At 42.0% G+C, this 25,884-nt stretch overlaps 2 protein-coding genes across 5 annotated transcripts in view; one reads left to right on the top strand and one right to left on the bottom strand.

The window, feature by feature from the left end:
* The window catches only part of SPTSSB (serine palmitoyltransferase small subunit B), a 28,914-nt gene extending 14,698 nt beyond the window's left edge, over nucleotides 1-14,216 (bottom strand). Inside the window, exons 1-2 of the mRNA XM_011237900.3 lie at nucleotides 13,528-14,216; nucleotides 2,043-2,139 (exon numbers count right to left, since the gene is read on the bottom strand). The gene's annotated coding sequence lies outside the window, so the exon portion shown is untranslated. The remainder of the gene's footprint in view (nucleotides 1-2,042; nucleotides 2,140-13,527) is intronic.
* OTOL1 (otolin 1) overlaps nucleotides 1-25,884 on the top strand; it is a 191,707-nt gene that overhangs the window by 72,289 nt on the left and 93,534 nt on the right. For 2 of the 4 annotated variants that reach the window (XR_004626342.1, XM_034663538.1), the window contains one exon: nucleotides 423-503. The exons of the other annotated variants lie outside the window; for them this stretch is intronic. The gene's annotated coding sequence lies outside the window, so the exon portion shown is untranslated. The remainder of the gene's footprint in view (nucleotides 1-422; nucleotides 504-25,884) is intronic. 4 annotated transcript variants of the gene reach the window in all.

Below are 25,884 nucleotides of genomic sequence, written 5' to 3'. Positions count from 1 at the left end.
GAATTAAGATATCGTAGTAGGTTGAATGGTGGATCCCAAAGAGATATGTCCACATCTTGGAACTTGTGAATGTGATCTTATTTGGAAAAAGGGTCTTTGTAGCTGTAATTAAGTTATGAATCCCAGCACGGGAGGTGCAGAGGAAAAATTTCCCTGTAGCCTTTGGAGGGAGTGTGGCCTAGCTAACACATCGATTTCAGACTTCAGGCTCCCGAGCTTTCAGAGAATACATTTCTCTGGTTTTAAGGCACCAAGGTTGTAGGACTTTGTCACACTAGCCCTAGAAAACAAATTCAGATCTCCTTAAAAACACTAGAATTTTATAATGTGAAATTCTCTTCAGGGAACAGAAATAACATTTATTAAGTGTCACTGTGGCAGGCGCTGGCTACATGCTTAACTTAAGTGACTTCTGTTTTAAGGATGAAGAAACTGAGGACAAAAGTCTCACAGTGACCACATGTGGAGCTGGGTGAGACTCTCGCCGAGAGACAGTGTGTGTGGTGAGTAGTGATGTGCTCTGGCCCTGGATCATGTTTGCGTTGGACCTTGGCCAAGTTACTCAACCACTCTGACTCAGTTTCCTCAAGTGGGAATTAGAAATCATAATAGAACTTCATTCATAAGGTTTCTGGGAAGATTAAAAAGTGTAAGGTATTTACGATAATACATGGGAAGACTGAATGAATATTAACTCTTATGACGGCTACAGACTGTTTGGTACACTACATTACTCCACACTGCACACTCTATTAACACCACTAACCATTGCCTCAGCTATGAGTACCAGGTACAGATTAAAGGAGAATGAGTTCATCTTTCAGACAAGGCATCTGAACTTTATCGGTTATTCAATTAGAGGCCACTTTTAGAGATATTCTTCTTTGGTGTGTTTATTCAGTTCTGGTGTGGCTGTCATCAAGGAGACAAAAAATATATCACTTCATTTTAAAGACGAGGAAACAAAGTTCGCTAGCTTTTTGCACCTTGCTTATTGCCAAAAGCCCAGGAGGAAGCAACAGTGGGATTCGGTCCTGGGACTCTTTCTCTCCAGGTGGTCTATCTATTTGCCTCCTCTGACAGTGCTGTACAAATGCTAAGTGTCCACTGAGTGTTTTGACTTAGTAAAATCAGGCCTCATTATCAATAACTTTAAAGTAATATCGGAGCTTCCCAAATTGCTTTAAAATGAAGACATTTTTGCCAACCATTTCAGAACCAGAAACCTCTTAAAACATTGTGGCAAAGGGAAGGATTAAGAAACAATCAATTTAGAAGATAAATCTATTTCTTTTTGTCCCCACCCCTACTCTTTTTCCTATTTTCCATAGATTTCATCAAAGTGGTCAGACAATTAGTGGTAATCTAGGTTTTTTTCATTTTATTTCCTTTTCTTCCTTTCTTAAAAATAAAAGAAACAGAAGGAAAAGGAATGTCCTATTATAAGCACAGATCATCCTCACTTTCACTGCTAACACTTTTGAAAGAAAAATGTTTTCATTTTATCATATTTCTCAGTTTGTCCCATCTGGTTAATTAAATACTTATTAAAACATTTACTACTCTCTGTACCAAAGGTCTTCCAGGATAAGATGCTGCTCCATTTAAATAAAAGATGAAGGACGCTGAAACCAGCAGACCCATAAATACGAAAGGAGCTGGCATTATGCAGTCCTGACCCTGGCACTTGTACTGGGCTCGGCCAGAGGTTCTGAACCTGGAGGCCAAGCACTTGGTGGTGGGACGCATCTAGAAACCCCTTGAGATGTTTGCAAATTTTGCATAAACATTTTTCTGCACACACTTCAAAGGAGACTGTGATGTCTGTAAGCTAAGAACCGCTGTTTCAAGGCCTCATTACTAAAGCTAATTGCCACATTTTATTCCTTTGTATTATCTTAAATGTCATTATAATATCAAGAGTATAATGTTTGTTGGTTGCTTAAGTGAGAACCAGAAGCTCCATGCTGTTAAGGTGTCATCTTGTCCTCAAAAGGGTCGGGTTTCTAAAAGTGAGGCTCCCTGATATCGGCAGAATTTACCTGCTTGGGAGGGTCCAGATCTGGGTTCTTGTCCTTGCGCCCCTGCGGAATGGTCCTGTGTGGGTTACTTCGCTTCTCTGGGTTGCTCTTTCTTCATCTGTGAAATAAAAATTTGAATTAACCCAAAGTTGCCTTCAAACTTCAAAACAATTCTGTTCCATGTAAAAGATTATTTAGCCACTTAAAGGGAGATCTCCCACAAAATTCTAGAATGTATCACAGAAACAAGGTGTGACAAGTTAGCCATATTTTAAAAATTGTTTTCAGAGAAAGTTACAGTTTGAAAACATGCCATTGGCTAGTGACTTCCGAATGTGCTTGGAGGACTCCGAGGTGCCGTCTGCAGCAGTGTTGAGGGGATGCCCCAATGGGACAGAGACAGAGGCTGAGAGTCCTGCACCTCGTTTCTATCAGAACAGCCAGCTTTTAATCTACTTTATATGGTGGGTTTTAAGTGAGATTTTGTTTGTAGAAAATGTTGTGTTGTTTTTTTTTTTTGAAAATGTTTTTTTATTTTAATTAGTCTCCTTTGATATCCATGGTGGGGAGAAAAAGGAAAAAGAGACTACGTTAATCCACTGTATTTAAAAACCTGTTTTTGAATAAGCACTGGAAATAGAAGTCCTAAGGCTTTTTCCTATTTTGTCACTTATTAGCTGTGTCACATTGGGCAAGTCAGATAGCCTTTCTGAATTTTTGTCCTCACATAGAATGATAATAGTATCTGGTTTACAGGGTAGTTGTAAGAATCAAATGAAATGTTTGTGAAAGTGCTTCGTAATTGGTAAAGCATCATCAAGTTGGGGAGTGGGTCTTTAGTGGTGAGGCCCTCAGGTCTGCATTTTGTCCTGACCACGGTAGCATTTTTGTCCATCTGAATTAAATCATAGAAATTACGCATGATCAAATTTGTAGATAAGCTCAAGTTAGAGGGTGGAGTTATAAAAGACTTCGCAGATTGCAGAGTTCCAAGTGTGGTGAAACTTTGGGGGAAATGTAAAATCTTGTTCTTTAATTTGACTTCAAGTTCATTATGAGCCATTAGTGTTGTGAAATGTTGGGCAAATAAATAAGTGATCTAATTATCTCAGTCCATTGGTCTGTTATAACAGAATACCACAAACTGGGTAGCTTATAAACAATAGTAATTTATTTCTTACAGTTCTAGAGACTAAGAAGTTCAAGATCAAGGTGCCAGCATCACTACCATTCTGGTGAAGGCCCCTTCCTGGTGCATAGCCAGCACCTTCTACTGTGTCCTCGCATGGTGGAGGGGCATGAGATCTCTCTGGAGCCCCTTTATAAGAACACGAATCCCATTCATGAGGGGGCTCCGTCCTCATCACCTCAGTACCTCCGGAAGGCCCCCCACCTCCTAACACCATCTCTTTGGGAGTTCAGATTCAACATGGATTTGGGGAGGATACATTCAGACCCCAGGGCCAGTATTCTTAGATATTTATAGGAGTACTGTGCCACAGGGGACAAAAGGGGGCTGCAGCTCTTGGCTTTGATTAGTATCCTTCTTCTAGCTGTTAAAAGTAGTTACTCCAGCAGGTTGAGCACATCCAAAGGAAGCTAAATAAAGAAAAGTCTGGAAGGTTTTTCAAGGGCAATGTTGAGAGAAGATTTGAGGAGAGAAACATGCCTTAGAGGTCTTAAAAGATCTGGAAGGTTTTAAATGGTGGTACAGGTGGTCATGGAGGTGAAGGTTTGGAATTTATTGTTTTCAGAGGTGAGTCTCAGGGAAGACTTTAAATAATAAGAGCTATCTAAAGGGAAAGCTACTGCCTCGTTGAAGTTGTGAGATTTCCATTAGGGAAACTGTTCAAGCAGACACTGGACCACACCTTCTGAGGGTTGCTAGCAATCAGCAGGAAGGTTTTAAGAAGAAATTACTAAGATTTCATCAAAGCTGAGATCCTATTCCTACAATAGAATTCAGTATCCCACTGGAGAATGATTTGCTTCATTAAATTTTGGGGGGCTGTAACGAAAGTGTGGATTTTGAGATCGGCAAGCTGGAGTTGGCTTCTGTGTGGCCTTCAGGACGTTGTTTAACCTTTGGGAACATGGGTTATGTTGTCAATAACACAGAGTGATTATTTCTGTGTCTCTATGATGATACAGCACTAACACTGGTTGGTAAAGGATGCTTAATGGTGCCTGGTCTTAGTGAGGGCTCAGAGAGGGTAACTTTTATCACAATTATTATTTGTTCCTCTTATTTCCTACATGCATTTTATTTCTTCTCCTGAGAGATTCCTTTCAGGTGACTCTATTGAACCCTTCAGAGACATATGATGTAAGTGGGTAAAATGGTGACTTCTGTGAGTCTAGGGGGGAGAATTCACTCTGAAGGTCATAGGGGTACCATGTTACCTCTTTTGTGTTTGTGTCAAATGTTTGTTTTCTCCTAAATGGAGGAAACCTGTGAAACAACTCCTTTGTCCTAAATTATAACCTGATTTTCCTGCCCATCAAACCCAGAACTGGGCCAACCTGATTGTTTTTTTTTTCTTTGTTTAAAATTTTAGGCAATAAAACATCTTATTAAAAATTTAAGGACCAAGATATCCCTTGTGGAGTAGAGAAAGTATCTACAGCCTTGAGGAATAAAAAGAATTGGTAACCGAAGAATTGGGGTCAGTCATGTCTTCTTTGTAGGCCTAGTTTTTTCCATCAACGGAGTGATTCTAAGCACATTTTACTTAAAAATGGCTTCCCAGTTGATGAGTTAGTAAAGGGGAAGCAGTTTACTATCCTTAGGAGAAGATGAAAGCCATGAGACTCCCCCCTAGTGGGGAGATCGACCATGTGAATTCTGTCTGCCAGAAGTAGAGGCAAGCAGGGAGGATGCTGGGTTTCCAGATGTTGGTCACAGGGTGGTGTTTGGTCTCATGTAGAAGGTAATACGGAATTGCCTGTGAGGAGCCACTATGATAATTCTGACCAACAGTCTCACTCAAAAAGAGGATTATTCAATTTTCAAAAGCAATTAAACAGATGCTCTAACTCTTTTAGGTTTAGATAAGATTCAACTTCAAATAAATTTCTTTTCACTTTTCTTTCCTCTGCATCAGTGAACATTTATTGATGCCTAAGGGGCATGACATTTTATGAGGCCCGATTGTGTTCCAGAACAGGGATGAGCTGGTACTTTGGCCATCTAAAGGGGGAGGTCTGGGTGTGAGCCGTAGAGGTTGCCATTGCTCCAGAAAAGGTGCTTTGGACATGCTGTCTTGAGCTCATTTCCTTCTTTCTTTTTCTAGTCCGTTTAATTTTCTTGTTCAATATCCTACTTATATTAATTCCCCAATTCTCTTTTTAATCCTTTCAGAGAGCTTGAATTCAAAATGATAACTTTAGCGTGGAATTCCTAATTGACATCCTTTGATCTTATAATGCAGCTCAAAGGGCAAGGATGCAATATTTGAATAGCAAACTGTCCCCCAGGAAACTGCCATTCTCTGTTGGTAATACTAGCAGATAGTATTTATTGAACAACTTATGTCCCAGAACTTTGCTAACCACCTTATATGTTTACCTTATGTATTTCACTTAATAACTCTATAGTGGAGGCACTATTTCTATAACCATTTCACAAATGAGGAAACTGAGACATTGGGAAATTTATTTATTTGTTAAAGATTTATTTATTTGAGAGAGAGAGAGAGAATGCAAGCAGGGGTGGGGAGGGACAGAGAGAGCGGAAGAGAAGCAGACTCCCCGCTGAGTGCAGAGCCCAAGGCAAGGGCTTGATCCCAGGACCCTGGGACCATGACCTGAGCCAAAATCAAGAACTGGATGCTCAACCAACTGAGCCACCCAGGTCCCTGACATTGGGAAATTTAAAAGCTGACCCAGAGTCTCACAACTAAAGGAGAGTGCACAACTGTTCACCACTCTGTCAGACTGCCGCCTATCTGTGCAAGGAGCTTTGATCCTGACCTGGCAACTCATTAATCTACCCATCCATCCATCCATCCATCCATCCATCCATCCATCCATCCAATCAAATATTCATCAAACATGTGCTAGAGAGGGGTGCCCGGGAACATGCTTGAGATTCTCTCCCTCCCCTACCCCATGCCCCTCCCTCACACTCTCTCTCTCAAATAAATCAATAAATCTTCAATTAATAAAACAACCACCATATACTAGAGATGTAAACTATGACTAAGACTGACACGGTCACTCTCCTCTAGCCACTTTCTAGAGAGGAGAAAGGACAGTTATGCTAGTGTCCCCACGCAGTGTGATAAGTGCTGTGACAGGGAAGCATAGGGTATTCTGGGACACGGAAGGAGGCTCTAACCCAGTCTGGATGGGGGTGTCAGGACAGGCAGGTCATCATCACTTACCCTCTTCACTGTGTGCCTCAACTATTTTGTAGCGAAGGGCATATAATGTAACCTCTACAAAGAAAGGTCTTTGAAACAAGGTCTTCCTCTCTGTTGTTCCCCCCCACCCCCGACCCCCGGATCTGGCACATGGTGACTGTTCAGTTAACATCTGTGGAATAAATGAATTAGAATTCTAATACTCCATGATAACCCCGATATAACAGGGAGTCTTTTGACTTTTTTTTTTTTTTTAAAGATTTTTTATTTATTTATTTGACAGAGATAGACAGCCAGCAAGAGAGAGAGCAGAAGCAGGGGGAGTGGGAGAGGAAGAAGCAGGCTCATAGCAGAGGAGCCTGATGTGGGGCTCGATCCCGGAATGCTGGGATCACGCCCTGAGCCGAAGGCAGACGCCCAACGACTGCGCTACCCAGGCACCCCCTTTTGACTTATTTCTAACTGGACTCTGAACATGCTTAAATGCTTCTCCTCTAAGCCTGAAATAAATGCTCTTTTTTTGACTAAAAACATCAAGTCCCTCCTCCCTATTAAGCCATTTTCTAAAAGCTCTATTCCAGGAGAGAGGCCACACCCATGGTCTTTTCCTAGAACAATGTGTCCTCAGGTGTCTATTAAAACAGGGGCCTTGAGTAGGGATTCTGAGACAGTCCAGGAAAGTGGAGACTCTGGTTGCTTCCCCCGCTCCTTTTTTGGGTGATCTGCGGGATTCCATGCTCTGTTCTCTAGTTCTGAAAGCTCTGTTCTCCCTTTACCTTTCCAAGATGACCTGGAAATTTTTCTTCCCCTCATCCTCTCCTCCACCCTCTCACTCTTCAAAAAAAAATGCTAACTTTGAGAAAGCAGTTCTTAATTACTGGCCACTCTGACAGACTACAAGAATCCAGGGCAAAGCAAGAGGGAAAGGCAAAAGAAAACCGAAACCCCGGGCTAATGATTTCCCTCAACAAGAATTTTTGTTATCGTGAGGTGGTGTTTTATTTAGGTTACAGTTCTTTGGGGCAGGTATTAAGCTATGTCTTCCTCGTGCCTGTGTTAAGACTAATATTTTCCTTAGTGAAAGGAAGGGGAAAGGGAAGGGGAAACCAAGACTCCCAAGGGGAGAAGTGAGCCTGGAGCTAGTAATCCTCAAGGTCCATCTCAGAGACACGTGGCCAGGTTCGTACACAATCTTTACATTATCTAATTGCATCGTTTTACTTCCTAGCTTGATGCCACAGTTTAAAATTGTACCTCATTTCCTTCCTTGCTTAACTTTTCTCCAGAGCCCTTCTCTCCTATCATACACTGTTATTCACTTATTATAATTATTTTTTTAAAGGATTTTATTTATTTATTTGACAGAGATAGAGACAGCCAGCGAGAGAGGGAACACAAGCAGGGGGGAGTGGGAGAGGAAGAAGCAGGCTCATAGTGGAGGAGCCTGATGTGGGGCTCGATCCCACAATGCCGGGATCATGCCCTGAGCCGAAGGCAGACGCTTAACCGCTGTGCCACCCAGGCGCCCCATATAATAATTATTTTTTTAATCATTCTTTAAACGGCTGATGTCCCCTCCAGAACTGAAGCTCCTCAAAGGAGCTTCCTTTATTACTCCTTCAGGGCCTAGAGCTGTTCTGACACAGGATAGGGGCGCAATAAATATCTGTTGGAAAAATGAATTATTAATCCCGATCACAGCAATATTAATAAATAATAACTCNCTTATTATAATTATTTTTTTAAAGGATTTTATTTATTTATTTGACAGAGATAGAGACAGCCAGCGAGAGAGGGAACACAAGCAGGGGGGAGTGGGAGAGGAAGAAGCAGGCTCATAGTGGAGGAGCCTGATGTGGGGCTCGATCCCACAATGCCGGGATCATGCCCTGAGCCGAAGGCAGACGCTTAACCGCTGTGCCACCCAGGCGCCCCATATAATAATTATTTTTTTAATCATTCTTTAAACGGCTGATGTCCCCTCCAGAACTGAAGCTCCTCAAAGGAGCTTCCTTTATTACTCCTTCAGGGCCTAGAGCTGTTCTGACACAGGATAGGGGTGCAATAAATATCTGTTGGAAAAATGAATTATTAATCCCGATCACAGCAATATTAATAAATAATAACTCTGATCAAGTTTTTTTACATGTATTTAATTTATAGACAACTGGTTGGACACTTAAAATTATCTTGTATAAATCTTCTAATTGGATAAAATATGACAATAGGACCTTTACAAAAGCTTTGATGGTCAAAAGCCACATGGAACCCATTTTCATCAGCATGCTATGCTCTTCTAAACATATACATGGGAGGATATGCCTGTGNTTAATCCCGATCACAGCAATATTAATAAATAATAACTCTGATCAAGTTTTTTTACATGTATTTAATTTATAGACAACTGGTTGGACACTTAAAATTATCTTGTATAAATCTTCTAATTGGATAAAATATGACAATAGGACCTTTACAAAAGCTTTGATGGTCAAAAGCCACATGGAACCCATTTTCATCAGCATGCTATGCTCTTCTAAACATATACATGGAAGGATATGCCTGTGCTGATGAGAATAGAAAGTCTTGAGCTTTCCCGGTGCAGGCGGACTTACTTGAACCCCTAAAGCTAAGGGTATGGCTCGGCTCAGCGTACTCCTAACTGTTTCTAGCAGCAAGTTTAGGTGCTGCTTACCAGCACCTGGAACTCAGAGACTCACTAATTTTATATTCTTATTTCTGGACAAAGCACTATCATCCAATTCCATGGTTCTTAGTACAGAATCAGGCAGTTTATGGGAACTCAAAACATAAAGGTGACTAGGGGAATTTCTGAATTTTTTGNCTATCATCCAATTCCATGGTTCTTAAGAGCTTCTCTTGTATTTGAGACTGTCCTAATCCCAGGAGACGCTTTCCAGCAGGACATGTCAGTGTGTTCTGAAGACCATAGTGGCTGCTCCAGCTCTTCCCTTCCCCCAAGACTCCTACTTCTGGGGCCAGTCTAGTGGGAGTGAAACTGGGCTAATCTGAGTGGCAGACAAAGTTCACTTTTGGCTGAGATTTAAGTAACCTCCTTCTCTCACTCAGTGTGACCTCTTTCAACAACTGACCCGAAGAACTGATAAAGGACAAGAGTTATCTAGAAGTGGGAGGAACAACTGGTCTCACTGGGCTTAAATTAATATAGCAAGTTGGTGAGTCCAAAAAGATAGGGCATTTACAAGCCAATTCTCTATAACTCTATGAGACTACAATAATGACACTTGACTACTTTCCTTATTTATTTATGGTGAGAGAGAGAGAGTTTATGTGGGGATGGGTGGGCATTGGGGGGGGGAGCAGAGGAAGAGGGAGAGAGAGAATCTTATGCAGGCTCCATGCCCAGCACAAGCCTGACTTGGGGCTTGATCTCAAGACCCTGAGATCATGACCTGAGCCGAAATCAAGAGTCAGACACTTAACCAACTGAGCCACCCAGTGTGCCTACATTTGACTTATTTCTAAACAGAAGACAGCTCGGCTGGGTGTGTAACATGTCAAATCACATAGCTATGTAACACCTGTGCCACTCTTGATTATTTCATATATTTCAAAGATTTTATTTATTTATTTGACAGAGAGAGAGAGACAGCCAGCGAGAGAGGGAACACAAGCAGGGAGAGTGGGAGAGGAAGAAGCAGGCTCCCAGCGGCGTCGTCTGATGTAGGGCTCGATCCCAGAACGCTGGGACCACGCCCTGAGCCGAAGGCAGATGCTTAATGAGTGAGCCACCCAGGCACCCCGTATTTCATATATTTCAATGTGGCCCTTGGGGAAAAACCTCTTGTACGGACACCTGGGTGGCTCAGTTGGTGAAGTGTCTTGCCTCCGGCTTGCGTCATGGTCCTAGGGTTCTGGGATGGAGTCCCATGTCAGGCTCCTTGCTTGGGACAGGGGGGCCTGCTTCTCCCTCTCACACTCCTGCTTGTGTTCTCTCTCTGTGTCTCTGACAAATGAATAAATAAAATCTTTAAAAAAAAATTTTTTTAAGCCTCATGTAAACCATTAGTCTAGTGGTATATGGGGATTCATGAACTCCAAGTTCTAAATCCATTGTTTTTTTAATATCTTGGCTAATTTATTTTTTAAAACCAGCTCTATTGATAGAAATCAGCCATTTAAAGTACACAATTCAATGGTCTTTAGTATACTCACAGTGATATAAACATCACCAGTCAATTTTCATCACCCCAGAAAGACACCTGTATCCTTTAGCAGTCACTCCCTGTTCCTCCCCAACATAACCTTTTCTGTCTCTATAGGTTTGCCTGTTGTGGCTCTGTTATATACATGGAGCTGGACAATACCTGTTCTTCTTCCATTCAGCATCATCTTTTCAAGGTTCATCCCTGCTGTAAATACTTCATTCCTTTTTGTTGTTGAATAATATTCCATTTTTCTTTCTTTTCTTTTTTTTTTTTAAAGATTTTATTTATTCGACAGAGATAGAGACAGCCAGCGAGAGAGGGAACACAAGCAGGGGGAGTGGGAGAGGAAGAAGCAGGCTCATAGCAGAAGAGCCTGATGTGGGGCTCGATCCCATAACGCTGGGATCACGCCCTGAGCCGAAGGCAGACGCTTAACCGCTGTGCCACCCAGGCGCCCCAATATTCCATTTTTCTACTCNCCCATAACGCTGGGATCACGCCCTGAGCCGAAGGCAGACGCTTAACCGCTTGTGCCACCCAGGTGCCCCAATATTCCATTTTTCTACTGTATATCACATTTTATCTCTCCATTTATCAGTAAGTGACCACCTAGATTGTTTTCATTTTTTGGCTATTATGAGTAATGCTGGTGTGAACATTTGTGTACCATTCATACATTTGTGTACATAGACATACATTCTCGTTCTCTTGAATATATAGCTAGAAGTGGGATGGCTGGGTTATATGGTAACTCTGTGTTCAACTTTTTTCTTTTTTTTAAGATTTATTTATTTATTTGAGAGAAAGAGAGAGTGCCTGTGAGCAGGGGGAGGGGCAGAGGGAGAGGGAGAGAGTCTAAAGCAGACTCCTGCTGACTTGGAGACCTGTTCGGGGCTCCATCCCAGGGACCCTGAGGTCATGACCTGAGCTGAAATTGAGTTGGACGTGTAACCAACTGAGCCACCACCCAGGGCCCCTGCCACAGCAACTCATCATTTTATATTCCCACTACCAGTGTAAGATGATTCCAATTTCTCTACCTCCTTTCCAACAAGTGTTATTATCTGTCTTTTTTATTAGGGCCATTTTGGTTGGTGTGAAATAGTATCTTACACTTTTGATCTTCATTTCCTTAATGACTACTGCTAGTAAGTACATTTTCATGTGTTGATTGGCTGTTTGTACATCTTCTTTGGAGAAACGTCTCTTCGATTCCCTTGCCCATTTTTGAATGGCTTATTTGTCTTTTAGATGTTGAATTTTTCTTCAGATGCCTTAAGAATGGGGGTAGTTGGAGGAAGAGCCTGAGACCTGTTGCTTGCTTTTCCCAGGGTTATACCATAGTCCTAGACTAGGATCTAAGTTGAGAGGGAGCCCTGTGTTCTTGGCTGGAGCCACCTGGAATGGAGCACCATCTGCTAGCTGGAAGGGGTTAGGGAAGTGGGTTGGGACTGAAATGCCTCACACTCTTGCTGTTCTTACTGAATTGCAGTAGTTTGTCTTGAGTAAAGTTTTGTTCATTTGTTGTATTTCCTCCGAACAATTTCCAGAGACTAACTAGTTTATCTGTAATTTTCACCAGTGGTTGTTTTGCTACGGAATGGGTTCATGGAGCTCCTTATACAACCATTCTGGAAGTTGAGTTCCATTTGGATAATTTTTAATGCAAATGTTGTATTTTGTATACTTGATGGTAAAAGAGTTAATGCTGACATAGTAGATATAGAATTATGAAGGACAGTTTTTACAAAAGTAAATTTTGTAAATTTCTAAACAGTGGATTAAGAAAACTGATTGAAGTTGAGACCTGGCTGACTTTTAACTTTATATCCAAATTCTAGAATGCTCATGCATTTGGTTTGACAAACTACTCTTAATTTATTGTTATTAAATGGCTGAATAGAAATATTTGAATAATGAGGGTGACAGTGCATTTCATATGAGAGCTTATTACTGCTCTAGTAATCTATGTACAAAGCCATCAAAGCCCTTGAAAGTTACCAAAATGATGCCTGTTTTTGAAAGCACAAGAATGATTAAAATGTGAAAATCCCGTTATTAAAAACTCATTAGTTTTATGCAGTAATCTAAAAAGTTCACAGGCAAAAATGACCATATATTTCTTAATTAATTGAAAAGAACAACCACACCACTATGTCTTTTAGAAAAACCACTTTCCCAATTTCCCTGATGAACTTATTTGTAGTTTTAGGGCTAAGATTTACATTTAACAATTCTTCAAATTCTTTATTGACTCAGGGGCTGAACTCATCTATGTTAATTACCAACCAGTTGAATGTCACTTCAGTTGAAACAGACATAGAACCTCTCTGCTCATATCTAAAACCCTCTTCTTTCCATTCCTCACATCCCCACCCCTGTGGCAAAGTTAACTATTCCTTTCTCCTGCGGTTTAGAAGTCTGGTTACTTGTGAATGATCACATAAGCATCTTTGAGAAAATACATACTGCTCAATAATCATGAGAAAATTCCTTGATGGAAATTCTTCACTTTCTGGGCAGTTGACTTGTGTGTACTATCACCTAGAGTAGCTTCAGGGGCAAAAAGTATTATATAAGAACATAAAACTAGAATATTTAAGAATGAAACCCAGCACCCCCTAAGGTATTTCCCCGAATAGTTGCTGAACTACACAAAGATAAATACGAAAGTAATTCACAAAGTGATTTTCTCTTCTTTTGGCTGGGAAAGTTTTGGGAACAAAGTTTGGCTTCTGTTGAGTGAAACCTCTTAGTTTCTAACTATGTTAGAAAGGCAACTGTGTTACTAAGGCAAATGGAAAAACCCATTCAATTCTTAAAATTTTAATGCAGTGAAATAATAAACTGATAAATTGCATTAAAGCTAGGATTAATTTTTCCCCTATAGAGACAGGAATTCTAACCTACTAAAGCTACTTTAGCGTTCAAGCGTATATTTTGGAAGATGCTTACCTCCCGGTTGGGTGTATGTCCCTGCGGTTTAGGTGAGCACCCAAGCTTTGGCTCCTCCCCAGCTGCTGCGAGCTTCCCACTGCGTCGGGCGCCTCAGAGCCTCCTGGAGTTAGGTGTTCGGCCCCGCCCTCTGCACTATTGCTAAAACTCCAATTCTGCCAGACCGATTCCGGTGATTAATTATTGACAAAAGGAAAATACTCCCACGCAAACTTGTGTCCAACCGCACTGCTCCCAGCGATTCCTTCCAGAAGAGAATGCCGGCTGCACCACTCCCCTCCCCCCTTGCTCTACGGTCCCAACTTCCCACACGCTGCCACTCTCTGTCCTGGGCGATCAGGCTCGTCCTCGGAGGAATGCAGCCCAACGACTTCTACATTTTTAAATTTGGTTTTCTGCAGCTCGTTAGCACTTCTCCAGGGACCAGCCTCTCAGGAGGGGGCGCTTTCCGGATGCAGGGGAAGCCGGGGCTCTGAGAGCAACGGAGGAGGCTAAGGCGTCGCTGTCACCTCCGGCTGCTGCAGTAAAACCCCGAGCCGCGGCGGGGATGGGGAGGAGGGGATAGGGAGGTGTCCTCCCCCTCGCTTGGGCTGGGAGCCCCGACACTACCGGAGGGTACGTCCTTTGGTAGTGGTGGTGGGGGCGGGCAGATGAACAGGAGGCGCGAGGTGGGAGCTTTGGGGCTTTAGCCTGAGCCAGGGTTAACCCGACCAGGGGAAGCCTGCGCCCCGCATCCATCCATCTGCAGACTTGGGCAAGGGGGCGAAGCTCGGCGGATGCTGAGCAGGACTGCGGTGTGAAACTCGGCAGCAGGCTGCGAAGTGAGCCCAGGGCTCCGGGCCGGGACGGCAGTCGGCCGAGCAGGCATCCCCCTGCATTTGTTTGTTAAAAATCGAAGAAAGTAAACCCATTTAGCGTCGGCAGCTAATTTTGGTGCCTTTGAACGAGCAAGAACGCCTCTCCCCGCCCCACTCCCTCCATCCTGCCACTTCCCTCCGCCCCTTGGCTGGGAGGTTAATCGTGGAAAAACTGGGCTCCCCCGGGGAAACAGATGGAAGGATCGTGCCCGGGGAACTTGTGTGTGCTCACTCACAAGTGAAGAGAATTAATTCGGGCCCGGACTGCGGCAGGAAAGCAAACTGGGGAAAGCGGGCTGGGAGGCGGCTCGGCGGTGCAGACGCGCGCGGCGCGGGCTCCCGCGGTTCCGGGGCCGGCGTGCCCAGCGCTCGCGCTCCGCTCTCAGTGATCTTCCCGAGGCGGCGCGGGACCGCGAGGAGCATCTTCCCTGGAAACCCGCATCCAGAACACCATCGATCCCTTCTCAACCGAGGGCGGGGTGCTTAGATTCACGTGGCGGCTGCTGGCTGCGAGCGCAGAGGCCCTTGAGGATCCCAGCCCCGCTAGCTCCGCACCTGGGACTCTCTGCCCAAGAGCCGGGGGCGTCCGGGGCCCAGAGCCTCCTGAGTCATGAGCGTTTGGGCAACAGCTGCCAGTCAGCCCCCACTGCCGAAGGAGGAGGACCGCACATGCTCGGCCCGGGCTGATGGCGCTGAAGCGCGAATTTGAGCCGCGGGCAGGTTTCTGCTCGTCTTCACAACACTCTTCCAGCAGGTTCCAAGCTGCGGGTGCCACGAAGAGGGAGACTTACGTTATTGGGAGGGAGTGCGTCCCCAGAGGAAGCTGACGGTGGTTGGGGCCGACGAAGGGAGCCACTGGGAACTGAGCACGTTGGAGCCCGGCCAGTTTTTACATCGTTATCTTTTCCTTCTCTGGAACTGTTTCTAAATGTTAGCAACCACGCTAGTATTTTTTTTTTTATTTCATTATCACTTTGTGTTGTTCACATTCCTTATCTCGCTACTTGTCCTGACAAACCTTGTGATTTCGGCAGAGCAAGTGAGACCACACCACTGAGGTGTGGAAACAGGTGAGGAAATAGAAAACCTGAAAAGGGACTTGTCCAGGGTCACCAAGCCCGTTGTGTGGTAGGGCCAGTACTATTGCACTTGTTTTTAAGTCTCATTACTCGTTGTCTAGTTTTCTTACTAGATCTTGACAGTCACCCTGGGATTGTACATTTGCGGAAGTACAGACACAGGCCAAACTTCTCCGCGCCAGAGGTTTGTGAAGTGGGTGTGAGACCTTGCGGTTACTTCAACTGGAGCTTGGGAGAAACGGGTACATTTGGCAGAAGCGTCCAGACTATTAAAAAGGATCTGAAGTGATGTATATGCAATATAACCACACACAGATAAAAGATAGGTGTATCTTTTCACCTCCAACTGGAAAATAGATGTTTTTTTCTAACATAGAACATTCTCAAAAATTAACTAGGTCATAAAATAATGATCACATTTTTAAAAAGACAAATCATAAAGACATCATCCGTTGAAGCACACTGAGGATAAAATTAACCAAAAAAAATTTTAACAAGAAAAATTCCTTCTCATTGATATACAACTGGAAATTTAAAAATGCTTTAAATCTAGATTAAAGAGAAGAACAAATGAGAAATTATAAAATTTTTAGAAACAGAAGAAAAAAAATCCTACATAACCAAATCAGGAGAGTATAGAAAAGCGGGAATCATAAACCTTAATGTATTCATTGCGAAATAATGTGCAAAGTAAGAAACTCAGAAAAAAATTGTGAAAGAATTACATTAACTAGTAAAGATTATAACAGAAATTAATGAAATAAAAAAGTGAAAATCCGGAGAATTGATCAATAAAAGAAAAAAACTTATTCATTGAAAAAAGTCAAGGAACAAAGACACAAGACACAAGTAACATTAGGAAGGAAAGATGGTATATAACCACAGATAGGAGGATTTTTTTGGAAAAAAAAAAGTCTCAAATGATGTTCTTTCACCATGAAGAGGATTGTCCCTTTATGCTAACTACAAACTGTGGGATAAGAAATGGTTAAGACACACCACAGCTTGTGGAAAGGGGAATAAGATTTAAAGAAGCAGGCAGAATTGTTTAGAATGTAATAGTATGAGAATTGGAAGTAATGATAATTGTATCAACTGAACATTTTGAACCCGGCCTTTTGTTGTCATAGTCATAAAGCAGCTGTTGAATGCCTAAGGAACACATGCTTGCTGGAGTCGGAATCTTTTAGAAGTAGCAAGAGTTTGAAATAGTAAAAGAGTACATTCCCGCAGGTAACCTGAGCAGTGGGGGACAAACATTACAGAGAAGTCATGGGATCACTTTGTAAAAGCTGTACCGACTGACCCAGAAAGGTCGTGTGGACTGTATGTGGAGTTCAGCATTCCAGGAAGGAGGCAGGACCCGATGTGAGAACCCACTTAAAATAACCAGCTGTCAGTGACGCATCTGCTGAGAATGGCCTAACTCCTGGGGGAGCAAAATGAACAGTTTGAAATGTGAGTTTTCTCAAGCTTCCAAACTTAACCAGGGTCGCGTGGTAGAAAGAGTTATGGACTTTGGGGGCGCCTGGGTGGCGCAGTTCTTAAGCGTCTGCCTTTGGCTCAGGGCGTGATCCCGGCGTTCTGGGATCGAGTCCCACATCGGGCTCCTCCTCTGGGAGCCTGCTTCTTCCTCCCACTCCCCTGCTTGTGTTCCCTCTCTCGCTGGCTGTCTCTCTGTCATATAAATAAATAAAATCTTAAAAAAAAAAAAAGAGTTATGGACTTTGGGACAAATAGCCCTGGGTTCAAATCCCCAGTTTTCTACTAACAAACTGTAGTCTGAGACAAATTATCTAGTATCTCCATACCTTACTTTTCTCATTTGCAAAGTGGGAATAATACTGACTTCACTGGGTTCTTCTTCAGAAGAACCATTTACAATTTACCATTACAAAGTACATATATAGCTCTCCATCTCCCTCCCGCCTCGCTTCTCCCCTTCCCTTCCCTTTCTTCCCTTCCCTTCCCTTCCCTTCCCTTCCCTTCCCTTCCCTTCCTTCTTAATACAGTTTTTAAGTTCCTATGGGGCTATGCTTTAGCAGTGAGGTTTGTCCAGCTCACTGATTCCAATTTCACAGGTATGCATATGCTTAGTCTGAAGTCTTTCATTGTGGGAAGACCCTAACCCTTAAACAGTCTCAGTTTTAATATTAGAATAAAGATCATATTAATAACAAGAGTCAGTAAAAATTGGAAAAGCAGTATTTCATTAAGGAACTAATGCGACTGTCCCATTAATTGTCAACAAATATGAGATGTATCATAATAGGCACAATTCTTGCCCTTAAAAGGATAGCAATTAATAGCTAATATCCTTAGCAATAAAGAGACCCCCGAAGAACAATGCAGAAACCCCCAGAGCCCCTGTAAGACCAGTTTAACAAAAGATTCTAGGCAGCATCTCTTCTAAAGCAGCCGCAAACACTGTCTTTACACACACTATCCAGTACGCATCTACAGCTACTTGGACAAGACAAAGAAGACAATGGAAAGCCAATGAAATCAAGAGAAGAGAATAAAGCCTCAACTAACTATATCAGCAACATCTCTCTTTATCAACTCTTATTCTCTTACGTTCATTTTATCAGGAGGAGAAAAAGTGAGAAACCCAGTAACAGGAGTATTTAAAAGCAAGAACAGAAATTTGAGACAAAGTATATTGACTTCTTTCTGGTTTGCTTTCACAATGTGCAGATTTACCCTTATTTTTATTTTTTAAATTTTTAAATTTTTTTCTCAAAGATTTATTTATTTGTTTGAGATGGAGAGAATGGAGCCAGCTTGGAGGTGAGGTGTGAGGCTCTCACTCTCAAATAAATAAATAAGCAAAATCTTAAAAAAAAAAAATGACAGAACTCTCAATGTCTGAAATACAGATTGGTCTAAAGTGGCTGTATTAGGGTTCTCCAGAGAAATAAAACCAATTATGGAGAGAGAGTGAGAGCAAAAGAGAAACAGGGGAGTGGGCAGGAGGGAGGGAGAGAGTTTATAAGGAATTGGTTCACTTTAGTATGGAGGTTGGCAAGTCTCAAGACCCGCAGTTGGCAAGCTGGAGACCCAGGAGTGCCAATGGTGTAAATTCTAGTCCAAAAGATGGCAGACTTCAGACTCAGAAGAGTTGAGTTTTGGGGCACCTGGCTGGCTTAATTGGTAGAGTGTGGAATTCTTGACCTCAGGGTCATGAGTTCAAGCCCCACATTGGGTGTGGAGCCTACTTAAAATAAAATAAATAAATAAGTTGATTTTTCAATTCAAGTCTAAGGTTAGGGCAGAAGTGGGGGTAGGGGAATAGAAAGTCACTGCTAATGAATATGGGATTTCTTTTTGGGGTCATGAAAATATTCTGGAATTAGATAGTGATAATGGTTGTACAACTCTGTGAACATACTAAAAACCATTGAACTGTATTTTATAAATGAACGAGTCATATGTGAATTATATCTCAATAATGCTGCTTTTAAAAGATGATAGGTGAAAGCATATGACAGCCATTTAAAAAAAGTAAAATGATGGAGATCAATAAATTTTGGTTGCTATTTATGGTAAGATTCTGTTTTAATTCACACAGGCAATGGCATGTTGTGACCTGGCTGATTCTAAAAATTCTAGTCTTGCTGGGCAGAATGTCTTAGGTGATTATTATGTGGTTTGTGAGATGCTTCACCAAATTCCCCTGATGCCTCCTGTAAAGCTATCATATAAATTTAAAATACAGGTCACTAGGTCAACTAGATCAAATATTGAAGACTGGGACAGACAGCCCAAAAAAGGATCCTGGCTACTTTCCAGTTGCCATTGTGTTGCCATGAGCTGCTTTTCCTGTTGTTGTTTACTCTTGACATCTGATTTTTCTTGTTGCCATATTTTCTTATTTCTTATTTTCACTCTGGGTTTGTTTGTTCTTTTTATCCTTAACAGCAACCTGCCCAAAAGTTACATTTGATGGTAATTAAAATAATACCTTCACAACAAATGCCAAATTCTCCACAGAAAAATGTCACAATGCTAGAGCAGCTATGAATTTTCATAGTACATAAAAGTCAGAGGAGGGGCGCCTGGGTGGCACAGCGGTTGAGTGTCTGCCTTCGGCTCAGGGCGTGATCTCGGCGTTATGGGATCGAGCCCCACATCAGGCTCTTGGACTATGAGCCTGCTTCTTCCTCTCCCACTCCCCCTGCTTGTGTTCCCTCTCTCGCTGGCTGTCTCTATCTCTGTCGAATAAATACATAAATCTTTAAAAAAAAAAAAAAAAAGTTAAAAAAAAGAAAAATATTCTGGAATTAGATAGTGATAATGGTTGTACAACTCTGTGAACATACTAAAAACCATTGAACTGTATTTTATAAATGAACGAGTCATATGTGAATTATATCTCAATAATGCTGCTTTTAAAAGATGATAGGTGAAAGCATATGACAGCCATTTAAAAAAAGTAAAATGATGGAGATCAATAAATTTTGGTTGCTATTTATGGTAAGATTCTGTTTTAATTCACACAGGCAATGGCATGTTGTGACCTGGCTGATTCTAAAAATTCTAGTCTTGCTGGGCAGAATGTCTTAGGTGATTATTATGTGGTTTGTGAGATGCTTCACCAAATTCCCCTGATGCCTCCTGTAAAGCTATCATATAAATTTAAAATACAGGTCACTAGGTCAACTAGATCAAATATTGAAGACTGGGACAGACAGCCCAAAAAAGGATCCTGGCTACTTTCCAGTTGCCATTGTGTTGCCATGAGCTGCTTTTCCTGTTGTTGTTTACTCTTGACATCTGATTTTTCTTGTTGCCATATTTTCTTATTTCTTATTTTCACTCTGGGTTTGTTTGTTCTTTTTATCCTTAACAGCAACCTGCCCAAAAGTTACATTTGATGGTAATTAAAATAATACCTTCACAACAAATGCCAAATTCTCCACAGAAAAATGTCACAATGCTAGAGCAGCTATGAATTTTCATAGTACATAAAAGTCAGAGGAGGGGCGCCTGGGTGGCACAGCGGTTAAGCGTCTGCCTTCGGCTCAGGGCGTGATCCCGGCGTTGTGGGATCGAGCCCCACATCAGGCTCCTCCGCTATGAGCCTGCTTCTTCCTCTCCCACTCCCCCTGCTTGTGTTCCCTCTCTCGCCGGCTGTCTCTGTCTCTGTCGAATAAATAAATAAAATCTTTAAAAAAAAAAAAAAGTCAGAGGAAGACGTTTTGTTGAAGATGGGTGACAATTCATTCAGCGGGGAATGGGCAATGATGGGGCTGGAGTTCTCCCTTTCTCATTACACAGCTATTAATTACAGCTGAGGAGTCTTACTCCAACTAATTAAGGATAAGAAAAGAAGTCAGAGAAGATTGTTGCTAAATCCAAAGCCTTAAAAAAAGAAAAAAAAAGCAATGAGTCCCTTAGCAAAAGACAGGCAAAGTAAGTTTGTTCTGGGTGGAGATGTGGTTACATGTCAAAATCCAGAGTAAAATGGTTGGATCATTCAAAAGATATTGGCCACTGTGATGATAAATGTTATGTGTCAACTTGACTGGGTCAGGGCTCCCCAGAAATGTGTTCAAACATTATTATGAATGTGTCCATGACAGTGTTTCTACATGAGATTACTATTAGAATCTGTAGACTGAGTAAAGCAGATTGCCCTCCCCAAAGTGGGTGGGCCTCATCCAGTCAGTTGAAGACTCAAATAGAATGAAAAAGCTAAATAAGAGGTATCTCCTCCTGTCTGACTTAACGTTAAGAAAGTTAACTAATGGGGGCGCCTGGGTGGCACAGCAGTTAAGCGTCTGCCTTTGGCTCAGGGTGTGATCCCGGCATTATGGGATCGAGCCCCACGTCAGGCTCGTCCACTATGAGCCTGCTTCTTCCTCTCCCACTTCCCCTGCTTGTGTTCTCTCTCTCACTGGCTGTCTCTATCTCTGTTGAATAAATAAATAAAATCTTTAAAAAAAAAAAAAAGAAAGTTAACTAATGGATGATATATGAAGGCCAAGAAGGTTAATTGGCTTGGCTAAAGATACTCAGTCCATGTCAAATATAAAATGAGAGCACGATTCAACATCTCCTGCTAGTATTGTATTAATTCTGAAAGCTTGTTAACCAAGAAGCATGTGGAGAAGATCGGGGGAGGGGGGGAAGGAGGATGGCACTATGTGATTTTTATTGAATTACATTAAAAATGTATATTGTCATATCATCCAGCTCCTTTAGGGCTAAAAGAAAGGTTTCACTTGGATGATGTATTTCTTTTTTGAGCTTCTAAATTAGAAAAGTGAGAAAAGGCTTATAGTTTTCTCCATGTCACATTTCAGTGACTCATTGATGTGAAGATACAACACTCTTGACTTAATAAAAGTTAAAGTCTGACTACCATAGATGGAGTTAAACATACAGCAAATCTTCTAGACTCTCTTTTCTGCTAGTGCTTCAGAGGTGGGGATCTCTTTTACGAGTTGCCACTTCCTAGAATGTTGTGCCTCCTCAGGCTTTAGACTCGTGCATTCAGTTAAGCGTTTGGTTGAGCATCCAATAGAGAAGTGCATCATGGGATAACACAGGTATTAAATTACAGCCACTAAATGGGTGATGGGTATTAAGGAGGGCACTAGTTGTGATAAGCACTGAGTGTTATATGTAAGTGATGAATCACTAAATTCTACTCCTGAAACTAACATTACACTCTATGTTACCCAACTGGGATTCAAATAAGAACTTGAAACAAAAAATAAAAAATAATAATAATAAAAATAAATTCCTGTAACTGAAAGGAGAGCAGGCTATTTAGTATTCACAGAGAACACTTACACACCAGGAAGATACTGTCAAGGTGAGGCAACAAAATGAAGCAAGAGGCGAGTGCTGGACCTGGCTAGATACTATTGATCACACAATCTCATCAGAAAGGGGAGGGGTGCCTGGGTGGCTCGGTCGTTGGAGCATCTGCCTTCGGATGGGATGGTGATCTCAGGATCCTCAGAGCTGGCACGTGGGGCTCCCTGCTCAGCGGGAAGCCTGCTTCTCCCTCTGCCCCTCCCCCTGCTCATGCTTGCTTTCTCTCTCACTCTCTCTCTCTCAAACAAGTTGAAAGAAAGAAAGAAAGAAAGAAAGAAAGAAAGAAAGAAAGAAAGAAAGAAGAAAGAAAGGGAGGCCTACTGAGAGTTGTGATGATGGAAACAGGAGGTGCATAAAGAGAAATGCCTGTCAGGGGCACCTGGGTCGCTCAGTTGGTGAGATGTCCCACTTTTGATCTTGGCTCAAGTTTTGAGCTCATGGTCATGAGTTTGAGCCCAGCATTGGGCTGCATGCTGGGTATGGAGCCTACTTAAAATAAATAAGTAAGTAAGTAAGTAAATAAATAAGAGCAGTGTGTGTCAGCAAGAGTATGAGACATTGTGACCTAGGAGGAATTGCCATGACTGACTGATAGCTTTCAGGTCTGACCTTGATGAATGATGATGGCTGCTGGACCCAAGATGAAGAAATTTTCAATTGTAAAAGGTTAAAAAAGAGAAGACCTAGTACTCCAGAAAGTCTTCCTCAAGGAAGCCAGGTTAAAATTGGTGATTTCTTCTCTGTAGGAAAATGTAAGTAGAGGGACAGGGAGCTTCTGAGATGGGAGTGAAACACAAAAGAACTTGCAGGTGAAGATGGGAGTTGAACTGCTCTTGGTCACATAGTTATTATCTTATTAATTGTTTGAGAATTTTGGGGTGCCTGGGTGGCTCAGCCGTTAAGCGTCTGCCTTCAGCTCAAGGCGTGATCCCGGCGTTGTGGGATCGAGCCTCGCATCAGGCTTCTCCGCTGGGAGCCTGCTTCTTCCTCTCCCACTCCCCTGCTTGTGTTCCCTTTCTCGCTGGCTGTCTCTCTCTGTCAAATGAATAAATGAAATCTTAAAAAAAAAATGATAATTTAACCAATGAAATAAAGCAAAGGGAAACATTTTAATGAAGGCCACAAAATAGACCCAGGGCCTATGTGGGTGGAACATTTTTAATGCCACTATATTCAAATTATTTTAGAGGTCCATAAAATTTGTGCTTTTGCTGTGCCACAGGCTTGAATTCTGAGTTTGCGGTTGGAATGGGAGTGCAGGTGCCTTAGCTGGGAAGTGACCTAGCTAGTGAGTAAGAGATAATCCTTAAAAAGTTGTTCTGTTTTATTTTGCTTTCACTTTTCATCTGCCATCAGCTCTGGTAAAAACCAGTAGGAGGTAATGTGAATATTTATGGTCAAAGCCTTTGCATTCCTTGAATCTTATTTCATGGTTATCCCTATCTTTTATTACCTAGATAATAGGGTTTATTTGGAGAAAATCAAGCAGTTCCACATTTCTATTGAGGAAGTTCTTAGATATGGCAAATGGTAGGAAGGCGAAGCTTTTGTCATGAACCTGCAGTTCCGCTGGAAGTATCCAAGTTTCATTGAGGAGAATATTAAAGAAAAACTGGAAGACTTTAGTTTTTCATCCCAGTTTTAAGGAGGCTTCTGGTTTCTTAAAAAGAAAAGATTCATATTACCGTTGTTGCTAAGGAAAGTTGAGATACAGTTTTGAGTACTAGGTTACCTAGGCCTTCTCCTCCGACTGTTGTGTGAATAATATATGCTCAATTGCAGGTTATAAGGGTCAAGTTATTTCTACTGAAGTGGCTGTGGCACAGTTTTGGGGGAGGGCTTACTCAGAAGTCTCTTTGACAGGTCTCTGGAAACTAGGCACTCAAGCTTAAGTCCTTCTAACAACTAAGGATATTTCAAGTCCCAGGAGAAGAGAGCCAGACTCAGGCTCATCGGACTTATAAGCAAAGACCTGATTTTGAGGAACAAATAACGGAAACTGTGAATTTGCACCCCGGGTAGGACCTGACAGCTGCTGGGAAGCTGCAAGGAATCTTGGAGCCCAGAGTTTTGTTCTTTGACATTTAGAAGCTGGACAGGTTATTTCAGTCAGCAATATATCAACATCTGTGTCCTCCCTTTTGAGGCATCTGGCTCAGAGGCTGTCTCTTAAGTTTAGAATCTGCTGGGGAAGAAGATACTGTCCTTTCTGTCAGCAGCCTTTTCTCCCCCCCCCCCCATTTGAGGGATAAATAAATGAATAAATGCTAAAGCCCTCCTTCTGCTTTTGAAATCAATAATGGCAAAAGAAGGAGCAATTAAGAGGTAGATCGATACTGGAAACAAAATGAGCACTAGGAATTTCCCTGTACTTTTGAAAAATGTCTTATATTAGGACAAACTGTTTTTCTCTTTATTTTTTTTTTAAGATTTTATTTATTTATTTGACAGAGAGAGACACACACAGTGAGAGAGGGAACACAAGCAGGGGGAGTGGGAGAGGGAGAAGCAGGCTTCCCTCTGAGCAGGGAGCCGGATGCGGGGCTCGATCCCAGGACCCTGGGATCATGACCCTAGCCGAAGGCAGACACTTAACTGACTGAGCCACCCAGGCACCCCTGTTTTTCTCTTTAAAAAAAAAAAAATTTTTTTTTGTTTCAGGTTTTCATTCTTTATGCTGAAACAATGTAATAGTTTGAGTCATTGTATCTTAGAGATGGTACATTTGATTTGCCCCAAATCTTCTATATGGAATTTTTCTTTGATCATGACTTTTATTTTTGTTTGTAATTCAATGATTGGCTTTACAAGAGGTCAGGCATTCCTAGATACATTATCTTCCTGAGGCGTATACTCCTCCAAATCTGCAGAGATCATGCTTTTCCTGATTTCATCTTAAAATTATCTTTCATGGAGGCGTAGAACATGGTTTTCTGGATTTAGCAGATTCCAAGACAATTTTAGTAATTGTAAACCTTGTAGTTTTAAATAAGAGTGGAGTTCATTTTTTAAAAAAAGCTGAGGCATTCTTAAGGGAGAACTATAAACATTTCTAATCAAGGACTGTAAAATTGAAGACTTCAATTCTACACTATGGCCACTAGGGGGGGAGAGGGAGGGAGGACAATGAGGATGAGGTGTTGCAAAAGATGGGGGAGACGCACTCAGGCAGTTCTCCCCTAGAATGAAAAGAGAATGAAAGGTGGCTCAGCTAGGGAGATTGACGAATAGAGAATGAGAGACAGGAGGGAGGGTTTAGTGGTAAATGCGCTCCGCAGACACTCTGCTTTTTTACCATCCTAGTAAATAATCCGCTTTTATTCGTGCCCTCCTTTACTTAGGGGAGGTTTTTGACATCCTGTACCTCTTGCAAAGGACAGGATCACTATCCTTACCCTCCCTGTATCCTTTTAAAAATATCACTTGCGGCCCTTTGGGTTGACTTTGTGTTGTTGTTGTTCACGAGGAAACTGATTTCATTGTCCTCTCCGGTGATATCATATCATATTCCTGACTTGACTGGGAAGTATCTTTCCTACTCTTATTTACTAAAGGTAACGTTTCTTTTCGCCAAAGCTAGTCATTTAGCACAT

The sequence above is a fragment of the Ailuropoda melanoleuca genome, chromosome 1 (assembly GCF_002007445.2).
Source record: "Ailuropoda melanoleuca isolate Jingjing chromosome 1, ASM200744v2, whole genome shotgun sequence".
NCBI lineage: Eukaryota > Metazoa > Chordata > Mammalia > Carnivora > Ursidae > Ailuropoda > Ailuropoda melanoleuca.
Note: the sequence above shows the minus strand (reverse complement) of the source record. Positions and strands in the feature narration are given on the sequence as shown.